This window comes from Lynx canadensis, chromosome B4 (genome assembly GCF_007474595.2).
Source record: "Lynx canadensis isolate LIC74 chromosome B4, mLynCan4.pri.v2, whole genome shotgun sequence".
NCBI classification, from domain to species: Eukaryota; Metazoa; Chordata; class Mammalia; order Carnivora; family Felidae; genus Lynx; species Lynx canadensis.
The window spans coordinates 128128904-128150083 of record NC_044309.1 but is presented as its reverse complement, the minus strand read 5'-3'; positions in this window follow the sequence as shown (position 1 = coordinate 128150083).

Sequence of the window (21180 nt, the reverse complement as noted above, 5' to 3'; positions counted from 1 at the left end):
GAGCTCTCAGGTAACAACCTGGGGTGGGGCTCTTCCAGAAGACCTGCTACTGTAGACCAAGGGTAGATGCCCTGCACCTGAGAAGAAAAGTCAATGGATAACAAGGGATGGAAAGATATGTAATAAAATTCAGTGCAAAATGCTGAAGAAAACTTTAAAAGATATGAAGCACGACAGAATGCTTCAGAATTCAGGCAGAACCTCGGTCCTGAGCTCCCATTGGTTAAATACTCAGTAGATGTTAGCTATTACTGCATACTTCCTGGTGTAATCAGGAGTGTGAACCAGAACAGAATACCTACTTGCTACAAGGGTGAATGTATTAGCCCGTTCAGGCTGCCATGACAGAATACTCCATACTGGGGGGCTTACACAACAGGAATCTGTTTCCTCGCAGTCCTAGAGGCTGGAAGTTCAACATCAGGGTTAGAAAGATGGGTTTCTTCTGAGGGCTCTCTCCTTGGCTCGTAGATGGCCATCTTCCAGTGTTTTTGCTTGGTCTTCTCCATGTGTGTATCTGTGTCCCAATCTCCTCCTCTTGTAAGGACACCAATCCTATTGGATTAGAGCCCAGCCCACCCTAATGTCCTCACTTTACTTTAATTACCCCTGTAAAGGTCTTATCTCCAATCACAGTCACACCCTGAGGTAATGGGGGTTGGGACTCCCACAAGTAAGTTTGGGGGGAGACACAATTCAAGCCATAACAGTTAATGAGATTTCCAAACATAATACTGTGTATGCAAAATTCTTCAAAATGATGCCTGATACATTCTCTTTTTTTTTTTTTAATTTTAATGTTTACTTTTTTGAGAGAGAGAGACAGAGTGTGAACAGGGGAGGGGCAGAGAGAGAGGGAGACATAGAATCTGAAGCAGGCTCCAGACTCTGAGCCATCAGCACAGAGCCTGACATGGGGCTTGAACTCACAAACCCTGAGATCATGACCTGAGCCAAAGTTGTACACCCAACTGACTGAGCCACCTAGGTGCCCTGATGATGGATACATTCTAAAATTGCTCTATAAATGTTGTTATTATGATCATTATCTGTAATTTTAATAGATTTCATCTCTATATCTTTTCCTGGCATGTAAGGTTCAATAAATATGAGTTATTTTATTAGTTTATTCTAGAAATATTGACCATCATCTACTGATGTTAGCCATTATTCTAGGGTGTGGAGTAGAGCTGTGAAGAAGATGGATAAGAGACCTGTCCTCGTGGAATTTATTATATTATTATTAGTAGTAGTAGTAGTATTTCCAAGGCCTTTCATAATTAGCCAGTCACATAACTTTACTTTAAAAAAAAAAAGCTGTGATTTAGCAAATGTGAATCCATGTTAGCACCAAGAGATTTACTTTTCCTAAATGTTGGTAAACCATCTGTTTGTTATCTGCCCTGGGACTTGATGGAATTAAAGTTTAGTGCTTTAGGGTGCCAGCTGTCTACGTCATCATATGCCGGGAAAGAACAATCCCGTGACCCCTCCTCCACATCTCCACCACCTCTGGGCTCCTCTCCAGGATCACCCACCTTGGTCTTGAGACCAGCTGACATTCCTTCCAGTGCTCTGGGATTTGGTCTGTCAGGACATATGATGTCATTTAAAGCACTTCCCGCCCTCTCTGCTCACAGGTGCCCTCTGTGTGCTCACCTGTGTGCAGCTCCAATTCCACCTTCAAGCTACCTAATCACCCTCACCAGTTCATAACCCCAATCGGGCAGGACCCTTTTCATTTAGAAGCTAAAGGTGAGGCCTTCAGGAGATGATGGCATTTGGGTAAGGGGGGTGTAGGACCGCTCTCATGGGATTACTGTTATTACAAAGAGGAAGAAGGACAGAGTTCTTCTAACACTTTCCTCAAGTGCTGGCCTTCTCTTTTTCCTGTTCTTTGCTTCAAATAAAATCCTGACACCACCATTTTTGTGTGGTTCAGGATACCTGTGGAACTCCTACCCATTGAGAACTGTCCTTATACACTGATACTGTATTTCTGATTTTGACCACCATCTTTTAAAAACCTGAGCCCCTCAGATATCTTCTCTGGGTTTCTTAAGATACAGCTTTTCTCTCTCGTTGTACTTATTTATGATGATACAAAGTCCAATTGTTCTTTTTAAGAATTTATATATTCTTGGGACACCTGGGTGGCTCAGTGAGTTAAGCTTCTGACTCTTGTATTCAGCTCAGGTCATGATCCCAGGGTCGTGGGATCAAGTCCCATGGCAGGCTCTATGCTGAGTGTGGAGCCTACTTAAGATTCTCTCTCTTTCTCTCTGCCCCCATTCTGCAGTCTTTCTCTCTCTCTCAAAAAAAAGAGCCTGTTTAAGAATTTATACATTCTTTCAACAATTATTTATCAAGCACCTACTATATGCAAGATACCTATTGTAGATCCTAACAGTATACCAGGTAACAGGAGAGACACTATCAATATGCTCCCAGACCCTCTACTTCAGTGAGGTGGGGCATGATATGGGTATAATATAGGTTTTGTTTTTTAAATGTTTTATCCTAGTTTTGAGGCCCTGGCTAGAGGGTGGTCAGTCCCGTTCTTAAGTAGTTGATTAAGTTCACACCCCTCACCCACCTCTCTTGTAGGGCTCACACTCTGGGTCACTGCCCATCAGCTCTAACCACCCCAGGGCCACATACCACACAACCAGAGATAGCCTTTATGGCCCACAACCTCCTGAAATTATTCAAATCAGCCTATCCGAAACCTACTCTTCCTGCCACACCCTTTCCTTCTTGCAGAACCCACAAAAAAGCCTCTGTCTACAGATACCTCCCGTGAACCTCATCACCCACCTTATGCTTCAGCTGAGTGTCTCTGAAGAGTATGCTATTTCTTCCCAGGGAGCCAAGATTAAGAAAATGGTACAACTCTTTCTAGTTTCTCTCTCTTGATGTGTGTCTGACCTCACTATGCATCAACCAAGATAAAAACAATAAAACAGTGTGCCGGTTGAATCCCTGATTCTTGATATCTAGGTGTAATTGTCTCAAATTCCCATTGTCATGACCTAGACGAGCCCTCAGATACAATGGAATTTCTGCTAATTCGTTGTGGTTTGGATTCCTGCATTTCTACATAGTATCTGTGTTCCAAGCCCAAGTCTCCTTGACAAAAAGCTCACCTTCTTCTTCTAAAAGAAATACACTCACAACTAGTGTTTGTAAAACTGTACTGAAGTCTCCGTGAGCTTTCGGCAGATATGGACATGGTTGCCTGGGGAGAGTACAGCAAGAGAAGAGAAGATCTAGAATGGCACTCTGAGGAGCTCTGACGTTTCAAGGCTGGGTAGAGCAGGATACGGCTAAGGAAGACTGAGTTAAGGCTTCCAGGGAGGTGAGAGAAAGAGCAGCAGAGGAAGCATCCCAAGAGCCAAAGGAAAGGGAAGGTCTTGTCAATAGGTCTTGAACTTCCATGAGATCAAGAAACCTGAATGTTGAAAAGCATTCCTTGGATTTAGCCATGTGGGGATCTGTGGAGATCTTCTCTTGAGGTATTTCAGTAGAGTGGTGAAGACAGATAAGAGTAAGCTGAGGACTATGTGGGAGGTGAGAAGGCAAATGCATGCATCTCCCTGAAGGATCTTGACTAAGAATGGAAGAATGTGGTGAGAGATGCTACAGCGGCCCCAGATTCCAGCCCACAGCTCGGTGTCACACTCAAGTGGCATAGAGGTGAATCTTCCAGCATGGCCATCAGAGTGGCTAGATGGATGAGACGGAGGGAGTACTCCTGGGCCCATATGGCCTGCAACTGTGGCCAAGCGATACCAGGAACAGCAATGTGCTCCAATGAGAGGACTCTGAGTTTCCAAGGGGAATGTCAGAGCAGCCACCTAGAGGTGGAGCAGAGAGACTGCAGAATCAGATAACCAAGCCCCCAGGAATGCCAGCACTCGTGTCGACCCACAGAAACAGATGGCACCAAACCCACACACACAATGATGCAAGCATGTCAAAGAACACAGCAGCCAACTGGAGCCAACTGACTCCATGGCCAGAGCTGGAACCACTTAAGCAACAAAATTAATAAAGTACTATTGGATTATAACCCAAACTATAAAATAAATATCCATGAATAAATAAATAAATAAATAAATAAATAAATAAATAAATCTATCTATCTATCTCCTGTGCAGATGGAGCATTACTTTTCACTCCATGATTGTGAGCTGTACATAGTGATTTCCTTCCAAAGAGGACAGTATGGAAAGGAAGGGATACATTTGTGGTAGAGAAACCTGACATATACTACCTTGGCCAGATGGTCAAGGTCAACACTAACAGTGATAAGTCATATCAAAACTATGTACCTTTGATTTCATGTGAGAAAAATGGAACTTTACCTCTGCGATCTTCCCCCCATTCACACCCACACCCATAGCCCCAGTCTAATCATGAGAAAAACACCAGACAAATCACAACTGAGAGACATTCTACAAAATATCTGACCAGTACTGCTCCAAGTTGTCAAGTGATTAAAAGCAAGGGAGCTCTGAGAAAATGTCACAACCAAAAGGTGCCTAAGGAGACATGACAACCAAATTGCAGTGTCCTGGATAGGGTCCTGGAACAGAAAGAGGAAAAACTAAGGAAATCTGAATAAAGTGTGGACTTTACTTAATAATCACATATCAGGGTTCGTTCATTAATTGTGACAAATGTACCATACTAATGTAACTCGTTAATAATAGAGCAAACAGTGTGCAGCATATGGGAACTCTCTGTATTATCCTCACAATAATTCTGTAAATCGAAAACTGTTCCAAAATAAAAAGTTTATTAAAAACACAAAACAGACAGCATCAGATCTAGTGTGCTTCAGGGCTCCACACACCCCCCCTGGAGATACTCCACTCTGCAACAATTAGCAGGAAGGATCCTGAGGATTTGAGAGGAATTCAAAGACCCTGTCTTCCTCCCACTGCCTCCTTAAAGTCACCTGAGACGCACTCCCCTTTCCATTCAGATTCTAACATGCAGAGAAACAGGAGAAAAACAGCACTCTGCAAATCAGGGAATTATCAAAGCCAAAGAAAAAGCTTAAAGCACTGGACTTTGATTACTGGGTTGGACCCACCCGATGGGGTAGAAAATGGGGACAATCAGAATAGCCTTCTGAAATAAAGAGGCTCCATTTATGTTGTGCAACTGAATGTATTGTGAGTAAATGTGGAACTCCTTTAACCTTGAGGTATGTTCAGGATTCTTAGTCCGTGTGTGGCATGCACCTGCCCCCACAGGCTGATTACAACTCCTTAAACCAAAAATAGCATAAGGTCATCTGTGGCTGCTGCCAGGATGCCAAGACACAAGCAATGTGTAGAGACCCCGTGTAAGCAAATCCACATAAGAAAGGGAGGATGTGGGGAGGAAGGGTCTCCTGACTCGGTAGAGGTCCTTGTCGTGCATAATGGTCTACTACCCGAATTCCCTCCACTCTGGTTGTGCAGACCATACTGCAGCAAGCTGGAATGAAGAAATCCACACCTGCTGGCGGGTCATCCTTTGGGGACTCTCACCCAGAGATCCCAACTGTGTTGGGATCACTTTCCTCAGAGTGGAAGAAACTGAGAGATCAGCATTGAACATTCCTAGTGCACCCTATAATGCCCTCAGAAATGATGCCATTAGTTTTTCTCTATTTCTCCATGTTCAGATAGGAAATTTGACCACCCCCTGTTCTCTACTTTGGGAGATGGAGGGGCAAGGAGGTGATGAAGATCAGGGAGGTTATTTAACATGCAGCCAATTTTAGACAAAAGGCGGGGGGTCCAAACTAAGCAGTGTTGTGAGGTATTACAGAGACTTAAATAAGCAAGTATATAACACCAGACTAAGGTAGCAGGACCTGCAAGACAGGAACCGTGCCTCACTAGGAAACACCAGATAAGAAAATGCAACCAGTGGCAGGCAACCCACTCCCTTGCTCATGATCGGGAAGCTTTATTCCAAGTATAGAAAGTGAGTGAAACAGGGGAACCCACAAACTCTATCTGGAGCCCAGTGGCTCCCATCCTTCTCACCCACCTTCTGACTCTGAATCAGTAGATCTGGGATGGAGCCCATTAATGCGAATTTCTAGCAAGTTTCCAGGTGGTGCTGACTGCTGAACCGAGGGCCACACAGTGTATTGTACTAATATGGGAAAAGCTAACTACATAAAGCAATGAGCAGAGCACAGGCATTTATTCTTGTGCATCTCTTTTCCCAGCTCAGTGTGTGTGCTTCCTCTCTGCCTGGACAGGAGCATCCACGTTACCTGAAAGTGTAAGATTGCTTGAGAAAGAATGAAAAGAACAGCAAGTTGTAACCTGTAGGAGATTCATGAGTAAAAGATTCTCCCATCCTGTCCATTGCAAAGTCACTCTTCAAGACTCTGCCCCCAGGATCTGCCTTCCCGACTTCAGAGAGAAGCTTTGATTTAAACTGGTGAATTTGTTAAATGAGGGGGAGGGGTGGGATCAAACAAGGACTGAATTAAACACAAACGTTGAAAATCTGGGTCCCACTGAACAGATGTAAGAGTTAGTTCCCTTCCCCTACCCTAGTTACAAGGTAGGTTAAAAAGCAAGCCCTCACAAAGCTGTTCTCATGGTGCCTGAGGTATAAATGGACATTCATAACATCCATTGAAGGAGTGGACCATAATCTCCTCTGTTATACATTTCTTCTAAAGTAGTTGCTTGTCTCCCAATCTCACGTAATCACTTATTGAACGCTTACTAAGGACTATGTACACTGGGAACAGAGACAAAGGACAAGGCTCTACACTCAAAAGCTCACAACCTAATGAGGAAGACAGACAAAACAATGGTCTGTGGTGGTACAGGTTGATGGGTGCTATTGTAAGAGGTGTTTGCAGAGAGGGATCTCAACCCATGTTGAGAGTTTTGCCAAAGGCTTTCTGGAGGAACTGATACCTGAACCAAGATCTGAAGGACAAGAAAGAGCTGGCCTATGTTATGGACTGAATTCATATGTTGAAGCCCTAACCTCCAGTGTGATGTTACTTGGAGGTGGGGCCTCTGGGAGGTAGTTAGAGTTAGATGAGGTCATGAGGGTGGGGCTTTAGGATGCTGAGATTAGTGGCTTTGTATACAAAGGGAAGAGAAGGAGATGGCTGGCCTCTGGATCTGTGAGAAATGAATGCCTGTTGGTTAAGCCCCCAATCTATGGTATTTTGTGGTAGCAGCCCAGGAAGACCAACACAGACTAATAATAAAGAACAAGAGGGGCATTCCAAGGAGCAAGAGCAGCCCCAGCAGAGCCCCAGAGGATTGTGAGAGTTAGCCTTGTCCTGGGAGCTACAAGTGCTTCCAGATGCCTGAATCCCAGGGCTCCCTTATTGCTGGTACTACAAGGAAGGTAACAGTGAGAATGACAATTAGAAGTTCAAAGCAAGATACCAAAGAGCAAGAATGCACACTACCAACTATGATTAGTATGGGCATTCAAGGAAGGACAAGTTCAGTGAACGCCGAGCAGGGAGGACTTCTTGGAAGGGGTGTGGCAGCAGAGGGGACGGGCCTAAGGCGCAGGATGGAATCCCATCCAATCCCACTTTGCATTCCATTGTAAAATGAGCGTGGCTAATTCTCTTCTCTCATCCCCTCTGCAGAAATTTGCTTTCCACAGAAAACTGCTTAGGGACATGTATTTGCTTGAGGCAGATTGGAGAGGCCATGACTTTGGTAAATGTGCATGGAGCTCATTCAAATTGGATGGATTAAAGAACATTTTGGCCAAAGGATTCTCCAAAGCTTTTGCCTGGCTGGTTACATAGAGGCAACTCTGCTGATCGTCTGACTCCCTTCTGCGTGCTGGGCTGTACATCTATGGCAACCTTGTAGGGCACTTACCCAGCAAAAAATAAAATTATGCATCGAACTGGAGGCGTGATGTGCAGGAGAGAGACAACAGCGTCTCTATTAAACCACTTAGCATCACCATCCTCAGCCACTTGGGGCCGGAAAGGATGGTGTGTTTGAAGGGCGGTGTTTTAAAAAACGTGTTCCAAGCACATACAGAAATAGTTTTTTCTAACAATTAAGAAACACTTTCAGATACTTTGCTGTGGTGGGGTATTTCAGAAACATTTGTGTCTTTAAATGCCAGATTCCTCAGACTGGTTATTGCGGAAGTATGAAAAGAGAAAAAAACTTCTATTTGAAGAAATTTGTTTCAGAATGCACTGAAGCAGTAGTGATTTGGCATGGGGAATTTTTCATTCTCTTTCAACCTCTTAAAGATACGTACAAGTGCCTTCGGACCTTCGAGGATCTTAATGACCGGCCCCCTACTTACCTCTATATTTTCTTCTCTTAAAACTCTTCAGTTGACCTCCTACCCTAAAATATTGTCTAAATGTCAATACTTAGCCAAATGTTTCATGCTGGTGGGCGCCTTTGTCTCTGTGCTATTCCCTCTGCTTAGAATGAATTTGCATGGTGAACCCCTTCCTACATCCTTTGAAATCAATAGAGACACAAGGAAGTCATGGAAGACATCCTCCAGACCCCCCAAGGTAAAAAGTGACTCATTTTCTCTCTTCCGCAGTCACACCTTTGAGTTTGGTCCCTACTCTTGGCCACTGGGGCAGTATGGATGAGCCTCTGCTCTTCTCATTACTTTGTAAAAATGGAGAGTCAGAAACAGCTTCAAACATGACCCTTGGTTCCTCACCCACCCCAGAAACATACAGCTTCCCCAGCCCTGCCTCCTCCTTATTCTAAAACTCTCTCATGCTCAAGTGGGTATGTTCCTTATCTGGTAAGCATGTATGTTCTGTGTATGTTCTCTGGATGGACACATAGGTACATGGAGGCACATATAATATCTGACAGTCATGGAGTGCTTTATGCAATGGGTTAAGAAGCGAAAATTTTCTTACTCTCAGTCTTTATAGGCCTGGGCTTATGGAGGCAGGGTGAATCAAAGGAAAGCCTCGTATTGGCCAACTCGCCAAAGATGAGGCTTGAATTCTAGGCATTCTGATGAGCACTAAATAGAGTCTGGCACAAAGTTCTATAGGAACACAGAGGGTGGAGCTGCTGGTCTTGCCTGGCGAACAAAGAGGGCTTCACAAAGGAAGTGCCCAGTGCCATCATTGCATCCTTACCAGTGCAGCCCAGAAAGCAAGGCAAAGTCTTGTTCGTGATGTCTGGTTGGATGTGGATGAACGGTTTTTTTGATGCTTAAAGATGACAAATGATACACGTACCATGTGGATTTGGCCAAAATTCGAATAACCCGAGTCTATGATATACCATTCCATTTGCTTACTTGATGAACACCATTCTGCCTTCATTGAGAGAGGGTCATTCGCCTAGACGTTTTCAAATATTAATTCATTTGAGCCTCATAACAATTCTATGAAATAGGTACTATGTGATTTTTTAGGTCCATAGGACAGAAGAAACTAAAGCATGGAAAAGTTGGATAATTTACTCAAGGTTATAGAACCAGCAAAGGGGAGGATTTGAACCCAGGGAGCATGGGGCTAGAGCCCATGCACTTAGATACTATTGTATGCTGCATCCAGTGCAGATACAGTAAGAAACCATAAGCTCAAGGAAGCTTACAGCCTGGCACATAATAGGAGCTAAATATTGAACACTTTTGAATAAATGGATGATAGAAACAATAGAAAGAGCAGATCACTTATTTGGTTGCACTAATCACACTATTGTATACACCTGCTTACATATTTGTCTTCCTGTGAAACACTGAGATTCTTAAAGACAAGAAGGGGATCTTAGTCACTTCAAAATCTTCTGAGGTCCAACACACGCGTATACTTGCTCAGTGAAGAGACATGTATTTAGTGCTTTGAAACTAGATATCACACAGTAGAAGATCCACAAATGGTGCTATAATGCTGCTGTAATAATTGAGAAGAATTCTTTTCTTTTTTTTAAGTTTATTTATTTATTTTGAGAGACAAAGAGAGGTGGGAATGGGCAGAGAGAGAATCCTAAGCAGGCTCTGCACTGTCAACGCATAGCCCAATGTGGGATTCCATCTTGCGAAACGTGAGACCTTGACCTAACCTGAAATCAAGAGTTAGGCACCCAGGTGCCCCAGCACAATTCTTTTCTTTTCTTTTTTATTTTTTTAATGTTTATTTACTTTTGAGAGAGAGACAGAGACAGCACTAGCAGGGCAGGGGTAGAGAGATGGAGACGCAGAATCCAAAACAGGCTCCAGGCTCTGAGCTGTCAGCACGGAGCCCGATGTGGGGCTTGAACCCATGAACTGTGAGATCATGACCTGAGCCAAAGTTGGACGCTTAACCGACTGAGCCACCCAGGCGCCCCAGGAGAATTTTTTTCTAATCAAAGATGATCGGCACATCAGCCATAGGTCTATCTATACCTGTGTCTGGCCATCCTCACAATGGGGTAATTCCCTCTAAGAAAGCCAGCTTTTCACAACAGAGAAGTTGACAGAGAAGCCAGGTTACATGTGTTACGAAGAAATAAAACAGAGCTTCCCCTTCGTATTGATTCCCCTGTGATGGACTTCAAAGTCATCCTATTTTTGAAACGTTAACTGGCACTCACTTTTTCAGGGACAGCTCTGTGATTTAACATGAGCATGCCCACAAATCAATCAACTCACGTTATGCACATATATCTCACAGGGATGCCCACAAGAAAGGGCACAGAGCACTCTTGTCAGATATTTCATAATTCTTTTGACAAAATTATGCAATGGCTACCCTTTCAATCATAATTAGTGACATTATCCAATGGAGTATGGTACAGAAGAGTGGAGAAGAAATGAATTTGAAAATTGGACCCACATAGGTTCAAATTCTAGTCTGTCTCTTCTAGTTGTATGCCCTGGAACATGTGACTTGACCTTTCTATCCTTACCTGAGGAAAAAAAAAAAATGGAAATGATAATGTCCATCTGTAAGGGGCCTTGTGAGATGCATATGCCAAATAGCAGATACATAATAGCTCTGATATAAAAATTGTTTTCTTTATTTCTTTCCCATGACCCTTGGTATTCATAAAAATATCATCATCTCCATACTACCAATAAGAAACACCTAAGCTAGAAAAGATATGTCTCGCCAATGTCTTGACCCTCTGAGTCAACCACACAGGGAGTCTGGTTATCTAGGGTATTCAGAGTGAATAGCAATTAAAATATGATGATAGGAGGGACTGCCCCCCAATCCCGGGTTTTCTTGGGGCGTTTTAGTTAGTGAGTTCTTTGAAAATGCAACAAAAGGAATTCCCATTATGCTATTTCGTGGGGTGAGTGATGCAATCTCTAGCCACTTACATATAAAACGTGCATATGTGCACATACTCAGTATATTCTAGTTTTAAGAATGTACACCCTAGAGTCAGACTACTTTAATTAAAACTGAGGCTTCAACATGTATCAGCTGTGTGTCCTTAGGAGCTATATCTAACTTCTTCATGCCTTGACTCTGCCATTTGTAAAAGGAAGATAAGAATAATACCCATTTCTTAGAGTTTTCTGGGGGATTGAATGAAATAATGCATGGAAAGCACTTAGATCAGTGCCTACCATGTTGAAAGTGCCCGAGGAATTATACATATCCAAGTATCAACAGGGTTATCTGGGTAACAGGGTGATGGTTGATTCTCACTGCCTCATATTGTCATACATTTTCTGAATCTTCTGCAGTGTTAGTCATTTTTGCTTTCACACATATCCAAACCTTAATGCTGTTTCAATTTGAGAGACTTTTTTTTTTTTTTTAAATGAGCAGCCCTCAAGTCAAAGGGTGGGAGAGAATAGAGCCAATGGGTGGAATCCAGAAACAACTACTGAACATCGGGAGGTGAAGTCTAGAGCAATTCTTAGGGGGAAAGTAACTGCAAGAGCTTCTTAATAGGTGGCCTGAAATTGCAGGCCAATGGGGTGAAAAAAATCTTTAGAGTAGGGTCTGGACTCAAAAACCTGCAGGGGTTCCTGTAGACAGCATGAATGGGTGAAGCTGGCAGGGTAAAATCAATACTAGAGGGGTGTTGGGTGGGGGGATGGGCTAAATGGGCGAGGGGCATTAAGGAGGGCACTTGTTGGGATGAGCACTGGGTGTTACATGTAAGTGATACATCGCTAAATTTCGTTCCTGAAAATATTATTACACTATATGTTAACTAATATGGATTTAAATTAAAAAAATAATAGTAATAAAATTTAAAAAACATACCTCAATAAAGCTGGAAAAGCATCAAAAAAATAGTAGTGTCAGGCACTCTAGAGAACTGGATAGTACGTGACTCATTCTAACAGGGCAGTCACCACTGACTGTGGCTTGTTGCAGCCATACTATGCTTCTAGATCTTGTGATTTGGGGAGAGAACTCAAAAATCTGGAATCTTATGTAAAGTACCCCAAATTTTAAGTGTTGCAAACTACTTTAATTTTTTTTTAATATTGAAAGCTAAACAAATATGTCAGGAAGCCATCAGTTTGCAACCCATGCATTAGAGAGCTTGTCTCCATCCTAAAGAATTGGTAGAGGAAGCAGAGAAAGTTCATATAAAACCCAACAGGGGGCAGGAGAGATGCCCAGTGGGTGGCAAAATAGAAGGAGCAGAAAGATCTGGGTTCTTGATGACACTGGTAAGACAACAAACCAATCCTGGCACTACCTGTCTCCTGTCTGGTTAAAGATAAAAACGATAAATGTTTAATGACTTCATCCACTATCAGCCAGGTTTTCTACTTTTGCAGCCAAATGCACCCTCCCATACACACAAAGCAAAAGAAGGTCAATCTGGAGAACAATCCAGAGAGAAAGGTGAAGGTGTGGATAAGCAATGCCTCAAAAAAAATCTATTTGCTCATTTAGTCATTTTACAAATATTTATGGTGGAACTACGCTGTGCCAAGCACTGGGCCAGACACTGAGGGTTTCAGGGATAAATCAGATTCAACCTCTAGGAGCTCACAAATGGAGGCATTTGCAGCTCATTTTCATGGACCAAAAGGAAAAAGAGAACGAGCTTAAAAGACTAGGCCATGTGAATGGGCTGCCTACAGGTGCAATCCAGAGGATGATTTCATGCCAGGTGGGGCAAAGAAATAGTCCTATAGACAGGCCTTTGGTTGGCTGCCAAGAACATGGAACCTGTGCACCAATGTCAAGGACAGGGTGTTCAAACATGGCTCCCATGCCATTTTTATAAGGCATTTTCATCTGGCTGCTATCCGGGAAGGCCCTGGCCCTCGTCTCCTTGCCACTTTCTTGTACTGTCCAATTTCACAGCATAATTTACAGCTCTCCCTGCTCAGATCCTCCCTGGGACTGGGGAAAAAGACAAGGAGAGTAGATGGCCCAGAGAGAACCTGGGGAGACCAGGGCGATCTGGGAGGAGAAAACTGGCTGGGCATCGCTCTGCTGCACAGAAATGAGTGCGTTCTCTCCATCCTCTGTCTGTCGTCCCTGTGATCTCTCCCCACTATGCTCTTCCCATGTAGACACTGAGCCAGCTGTGGGGAAGGCTGAGGCTGGTCCAACAGTCTCAGAAAGTCAAATAAATGAAAAGGCAAGGATAGTTGTGTCCTATTGGAAAGAACATCTTTCCCTCCTGTTTCTAAGTTCCTATGCTCAGAAACAAGAAGTGGTCAAGTGCACAAAGGAATAAAAGAATTTCTTCCCAAAAGAGCCCCATTTCCTTCTGCAAAGGCCCTGTCCAATTAACCTGAAGGAAGGGGGGGTTTTGCCTTTCTTCCTTGAACCACGATTTGCCAGATGTGGTTGAGTCTGGGCCGCAGGTCATTAATCTAAGCCTCAAGAATATTGCTGTTACAGTCTCCTATGAGGTTCAAAGACATAAAGTTGCAAAACTGGAAGTGAATTTAAACACCATCTGGCCTTATGCCTCCTCTGCCCCATCTGACGCTTCAATCAACCCTGCCAAATCATTTAGCCACTCAACAGACTTCCCTTGAACACCTACTGTGCACCAGGCACTGAGAATAGAACAGTGGACAAAACAGGCAAAGGTCATCACCCTCATGGAGCTCACACTTGAATTCCATGTGGTTGTCCTTCATCTGAATAAGAAAATGAGATTTTGCAACCTCTGGGGCCAGAACAGCCCTTCCTGGGACAGGTCTGACTTCTCCAAGGGTCTTCCCTCCATTGAATCAAAATATCCATAAGTCTTTCCCTTCACGTGCTAGGTGTTATATCTCTTTCACACCCCCTTTACAGCTAACAATCTCCTCATCACCCTTTCAAAATCCAGCAGAAATGCCACCTTCTCCGTGGGGTCTTCTCCGCTCCATCAGGGAATGTAAGTCCATACTCCCCGTGTTCCTGAAGGACTTTGTTATTGTTCACAGCTCTGCTTTGGCACTTACCAGGCTGAAGCCTAGGCCTGCCTCCAGTGCTGTGTCTGTCCTCATTCCCCTAGCAAAAGTCACTGAAGGGCAAAGCCTGAGTCTTCCTATCTCTACGCACAGCATCAAGCACAGAGACTAGCATCTAGCAGGTGCCGGGGCATTGATTGATTGAATGAATGACCAAAATATGCCCAGTTCTTTAGCAGATTTGTTATTCTGAGGTAAGTAGCCTTCAGATATTCAGTAGCTACCTCTTTTTTTTGATGTTTATTTATTTATTTTGAGGGGGGGGGGGAGGGCAGAGAGCGAGGGAGAGAAAGAATCCCAAGCAGGATCCACACTGTCAGTGCAGAGCATGATGTGGGGCTTGAGCTCATGAACTGTGAGATCATGACCTGAGCTAAAATCAAAAGTCAGAAGCTTAACCAACTGAGCCACCCAGGCGCCCCTCAGTAGCTACCCCTTAAGTGCCTACTGCATGCTGGGCACAGTTTGAGGCCTGGAGCCCAGGCCTTGAATGAAGCAAGAGAAATAAGAAGCCAGTACAGAAGTAAAGAAACAGGAGACTTTAGATAGTGGGAGCTCCATGAAAGAAATAACACAAGGAGTTGAAGAGAGAGCCACTGGGGTTTCTTATAGATAAGCACTCAGGGTGGTCTCTCTGAGGAGGTGACATATGAGCTGAGACCTGAATGACCACAGGAGCTGGTGGGATGGATCCGTGGGCAAGGCTATGCCAGGCAGCATTGAGTGGAAGGGCTCTCAGGAAAAGCAGGCTTGTCACGTTGTAAGTACAACAAGGGGACCAGGACCTGGGGTGGAGGAAATGAGCCCAGAGACTCTCCAAGGGTCAGCTTATTAGCACCTCGTGAGCATGGTAGGGACACTGAAGAGTTTTACACAGAACAGTGACATACTCTGCCTTAAGTCCTTGAGAGATCACCGTGACCGAGGAGAGAAAACAGGTTTCTGAAGCCATAACAGCAGCCGGCACAGGAAACCCAGGGAGAAGGCCATTGCATTAGTCCAAGTGTGAGTTGATGGCAGCTGGTCCAGGATGTACTGGTGGTGATGGAGAGGAGGTGAGATTCAGAAGCTATGTTGGAGGGAGAGCCTACAGAATCTGCTGGGTGCAATCAGGACAGAGGGTAGCAGAAAGATGGGAGCAAGGGTGGGTGGTGGTTGTTGGCTCAGATGGATTTCTAAATGAGTAACCTTTCCAGTACCCCAACGCTTACAGAGGGGACACCCCCATTTTGCCCACATCAGCGAAGATGCTCCGGAGTGAAACCTGCCAGCACACCTGGCTCCTTCCTCCTAGCCCCCAAGCCGCCCTCGCTTGCCTCCTGCACCTTTTCCTTTTCTAAAGCCCTGACTGAGCCTACGAGTCACTGCTATTGATTTCTCCAGCAAAACGTAATTTGGGGGAAGCCGGTTTACTTTTTTTTTTTTTTTGAAGCATCATTTGTACACAGCAAGTGCTACACAGCGGGGTGATGGCTTCCCTGGAAAGCTGTCCCGTCTCAGGCATGGTAAGGATCTGTGCAAGCCAGCAGCACAGGGAGAGTGTTGCACACTGTACCATTTTAATAAAGTATTGATTTCGGACAGGATTTCAGGTCTTGGAGGGAAGTAGCTTGAGCCAATGCATGTCTCTTTGCCTCGTGTTTGCCAAAGCCCTTAGAGGAGGTCGAGAGCCTCATTACTACAAGAACCCATTGCAGACCACACACCATTGAATCCTTGGCCAGCCTATGAAATTGATTTCTTGCACTTTATTTTCATGGCTTAAGTAACAGACGGAGGGTGATGGCAGCTGGTTGACCTAAATCCAAAGATGGAAAACACACCGCACCTCCTGAGCATCCATTCTTTCCTTTCCCCTCACTGGTCCACGTTTGGCCAGAGTTGAACCTGCCCAGGTTTTCAGACCAATTGTGCCTTCAGTGTATACATAGCATCCATTTGTTTTTCTCATTCAAACACAATGTATTTATTGAATGCCTCCAAATACTCTAGGGTTGCAGCCATGAGCGAGATAGAGCCAAGGTCCCTACTCTCATGGAATGCCCAATCTAGCAGGGAACGAGACTGAAATGACAAATAAGATGGTTTCACAGTGTATTAAGGAAAATATGACAGACGACAGAGTGACTCTGGGGCAGGGTCTGTAACATTTTCTAGAAAGAGTCAGAGAGTAAATATTTTTGGCTTTGTAGGCCATACGGTCTCGGTCACAACTACTCACCTGTTAGAGGATTAAATCAGCCACAGATGATATGTAAAGGAATGAAGGATGGAACAGGTGGCAGGCCTGTGGACTATGGTTTGCCAACCCCTGCTCTAAGGCAATGTGGGAGGAATATTTAAAAGGGTGCACTGAAATAGGGTGATATTTCAGCTGAAGTCTGAATGGTGAGAAGGAACTTGCCACCTAAAGATTAAAAGGGAAGGCATTCCGGACCAGGGAATAGCAAGTGCAAAGCCCTGAGTCATGACTATTTCGGGAACAGAAATGCCCATCCATGTGGTGGGGCAAAAGGAAGACAAGGGTCACGGGCAGGCAGGGATTGGTCAGCAATGGTCCATTATCCAATTGCACATGGCAGGTGTTCAATTAATAAATTTGGCCCTATCAAAGGAAATTGAAGGAGCTCAAGGTTATTACCCAAATAATTTAGACAAAGCTCCACACTCTTCACTCAACTCTGTGTGCACCAGTTCTAGCCACGAAAATCTTACTTTACCTCTGTGATCAAATTCCCACTGAGAACCTCATTTCCATCATTTATGTTTCAACCTTGTCTCCTATTAAGGAACCCACCTGGGCCCAAATCCTGCCTCTATAACCTAGCTTGAGACCCCAGATCTTTCAAAACCAAGGATTGACTTTAACTTAAGGGATTCTTGCCTCTGCTCCCCTAAAAGAGAGGGCCCTGTCATGTGCTAGCTGCTGCCAAGCAGACACTTGATATGGCAGTCACTAGACTAGATGTATTTGCAAATATTCTAGTTCTCTTACTTCCAGGGACTTTCACACCCCCTGAGAGCTGTATGATCAGTGACATACTTTAGCCAACGAACTGTAAACAGATAACTGAGTAACTTCCAGGTAGAAGCTTTATGAGCCAACGTACAAATTGCCACATCTCTCTCTCCAGCACCACAAAGGTACGGCATTTGTCAAAAGGAAGCCCCCTTCTCATCTGTGTTGGACATAAAATGTTAACAGAAATAAACTTGTGTTGTGCTGAGGCACCAAGAGTCCGTGGTTATGATTGCAACACAATGTGCCCCATCCTGACCAATACAGAGATTAGTACTCGAAAGTAAGGGATGGCCGTAATGAAGAACTAAAGTACATTATACTGATCCAGAAGATGGACAGTGGGTGACTCAGGATATCCAAAATTAAGTCAAGAGAGCAAGTCAGGGGAACATGGAAACACAGCAAATCTAGGAAATCTAACTACTAAAGAGTTGTAGATACGGCTGTTGGCTCACGGGAGCTACTACAGTTTAATGCTGGCCTCTAGAAGCTCACATCTGTGGACAGCTCAGCTAAGTAAACAAGTAAGGACAATACTTTGTGTAACAAGTGCCACGATGGAGAAGTCATAGGAACAAAGTCATAAGAATAAGAGAAAGTGAAAGTGGCATTAGTAGTGCCTTTAGTTATACAGCAATAGTAAGGTTAGTTGGCCAGGCTACATTTAGTAGCTTGTGTATCTGTGAAGGTAGGGATTTGTCTGCCTGATTCTCTGCTGTATCCCTAGATCCCTAGTAGGCACTGGTGAGTAGATGTTGCATAGATTTTTGCCGAATGAAGAAATTTTGAATCTCAGATATGGCGGTAAAAGAGTATTTCAGGCAGAGGCAAGTGCATATGCCAAGCCACGAAGCTTAACTTTATAATCTCAGGATTCCACTTACCTGGATAATGTGATATAGCCCAGGATAAGGAGGCTAAGAGAGACATGGCAGAAGGAGTCAGGATGATCTTGGAGAAATAACCTGGGACTCTGATTTGCAGCCATTTACTCAAGGTCAAATACCCACAGGGACAAGGAAGAAAATGTGAGTGTGTGAGGCCATAGGTTGTTAAGACAATATGTGCTGGTAGAAACCTGGCCAACTTGATGAACTGTCGGGTGCATCTTCCTCGTAAAGGCTTTCAGTTTGGGATGATTAAAAATATTGTGATGGCCTCACGCAACATGTCTGGAGGCCGTAGGCCGGTTGTAAGGCACCGATTTTCAAATCCTGCCAAGGGAGACATTCAGAAGACAACCGGGGTTTCAAGAAAAAGAGTGCAAGTCCCCAATCATTATCCATAATCTCAAAATTCTAAAAGCTGACAGCTGAAGGCTTTTCATGGGTTTGGCCCAAACTCATCTGGCAGCAAACACTGACTGAACTTACACGAGGCTATTCACAGTCTTCATTTTTCCCTCTTCATGTGAATATTCATACATTTCACTTGATGTGTTTGATTACAGGGTACTGCCCTAGAGTTCACTGCTAGACCTACATGATATGCTGTAGCTTGTTTTTCTTAACTCCAAAAGCTTCCAAATTTTTGGAAGACTCAAAGTTTTGGATCAAGGATTATGGGTTTCTGACATGATCAGATGCATAATCTTTTGGTGGAAAACTCTGGAAGCTGAGCTAAGGGTAGACTGAAGGAAGGAGAAAAGAGAGCTGGTTAAGGAGCTATAGGCAAACCGGTGGTAAAAACGATGGAGAATTGCTCCAGGATGGATCCGCTGGAGACAGAGGGGCTTGGGGGACAGCTCCCAGTCGGAACAACACAAATCAGTGCCTGATTGGAGGTGGGAGGTAAGAGAGGAAGGAATCCAGGATGAGTCTCATGCCTCCAGCTTGTCAGAGTGGACAGATGGTGAGCCATCCACCACAAGAGAAAATCCAGAATGATTAGAGTGAAGGGAATTGAAACTATAAATGCCAATTTGGACCTGTGCATGTGAAGTTCTTCGGCACCCTGTGGTTGGAGATGCGCAGCAGGGAGTTGGAAATGTGGATCTGGGTCCCGGGTAAGAAGCTGGTGACAGAGTATAAATTTGGGAGGTGTCATGGTTCAAAATTTATTCATTTACTTTGAAAGATGTAGGACATGAGTGGGGGAGGAGTAGAGAGAGAGAGGGAGAGAGAGAGAATCCCAAGTAGGCTCTGCACTGTCAGCGTAGAGCCCAGGGCAGGGCTTGATCCCATGAACTGTGAGATCATGACCTGAGCTGAAATCAAGAGTCAGACACTTAACCAATTGAACCACCCAGGCACCCCAAAGAGATTTCATGATTTAAATAGTGTCCCACAAAAAGGTATGTCCAAGTTCTAACCCTCAGTAACCATGAGTGCGGATTTGTTTGTGGATATAACTAATTTCAGAATCTTAAAATGAGATCATCCTGAACTAAGAGTCCTAAATCCAATGACTATTGTCCAAATAAGAGAAAGGAAAGGGAGGTTTGAAACCCAGAGAGAACACAGAGGAAATTAGAAATGAGAGTGATTGCCAACGATGCCAGAGCCACTAGAGGCTAAGAGAGAGGAATGCAATGGGTTCCCCCCGCCTCAGAGCCTCCACCAGGAACCAGCCCTACTGACACCTTGATTTTGGACTTCTACCCCCAGGACTGTGAGAGAATAAATTTCTGTTATTTTAAGCCCCCCAGTGTGTGGTAGTTTGTTGCAACAGTCCTAGGAGATGAACACAGGAATCTTCAGCCATGCAAGGAATTTTAAGCCCCAGGATATGGCGAGGAAGGAGAGAGGTGGACCCAAGACAGAAATCAAGTGAGACCAATATGGCATTGAAAATATGGCGTCAGAATGGTGAGTAAGGGCAATCAGAGAGGTAAGACGAGAACTATGAGGGTAGAAGCTCGAAAGGGCATGAACTTCAGCAGGAAGGTGTGCTCCTCAGTGTCAGATTTTGCAGAGAAGACATGTAGACTGAAGGCTGAGAAGAGAATACCAAATTTAGCAATAAGGTCATTGGTGACTTTGAGTTGGAGAAGTTCCAGTAAACTAAGCAATAAGTAATCTGTGAGAAATGTGAAGTCAGTAGAGAATTCTTTCAAGAAGTTTGGCAATTGTGAAGGGAAGAAGGTGGCCACGCCGGCAGCTTGGAAGAATTTAGATTCAAGAAAAAGCATCTGCAGGCTAGGGAGCATGAACATGTCCAGAGGCTGTTGTGGGAACTAGCACTGGGCAAGGCTGGCAAGGTAGAAGAGAGCAGAGACCATGAAGGGGCTAAGACCATCTGAGAGAGACTTAAATGCAACATTTGGGGTATGGAGTCCAGGGGACTTCTTAATAGAGAGCTGCTGTGGGGAAGCAGGTGCCCAGTGGGAAACATCTCCCAGCCTCCCTTGCAGCCTGATGGGGACATGTGATCAGTTCTCACCAATGGTGTGGAGCAGAAGTGGTACGTCCCCTCCAAGCCAAGGTGGGTGAGGAGTGGGTATGCCTTCTCTACCCCTTTTCCCCTCACCTCCAACTGGATGCAGAGGACGTCATAGCCCTTAGGGATGGTGGCACCACAAAGCTGAGAAAGCCTGGGTTCTTGAATCACCACCCGGAGGAAAGCCTTCTGTTAATAGGAAAAGTCACAATGGACTCCCATAAGTGAGAAAGAAAGATTGTCCCAAGTCATGGAAATATGGGAGTTTGTTTGTTTTAGCAGCTAGGTGACTATAATACAATCTGCATATTATATGTGTCCAGAACTTACACTGCTGGCTTCCTGCAACCTGCCAGAGCTCTCAGCTGCTACCAGACTAACCCATTAAA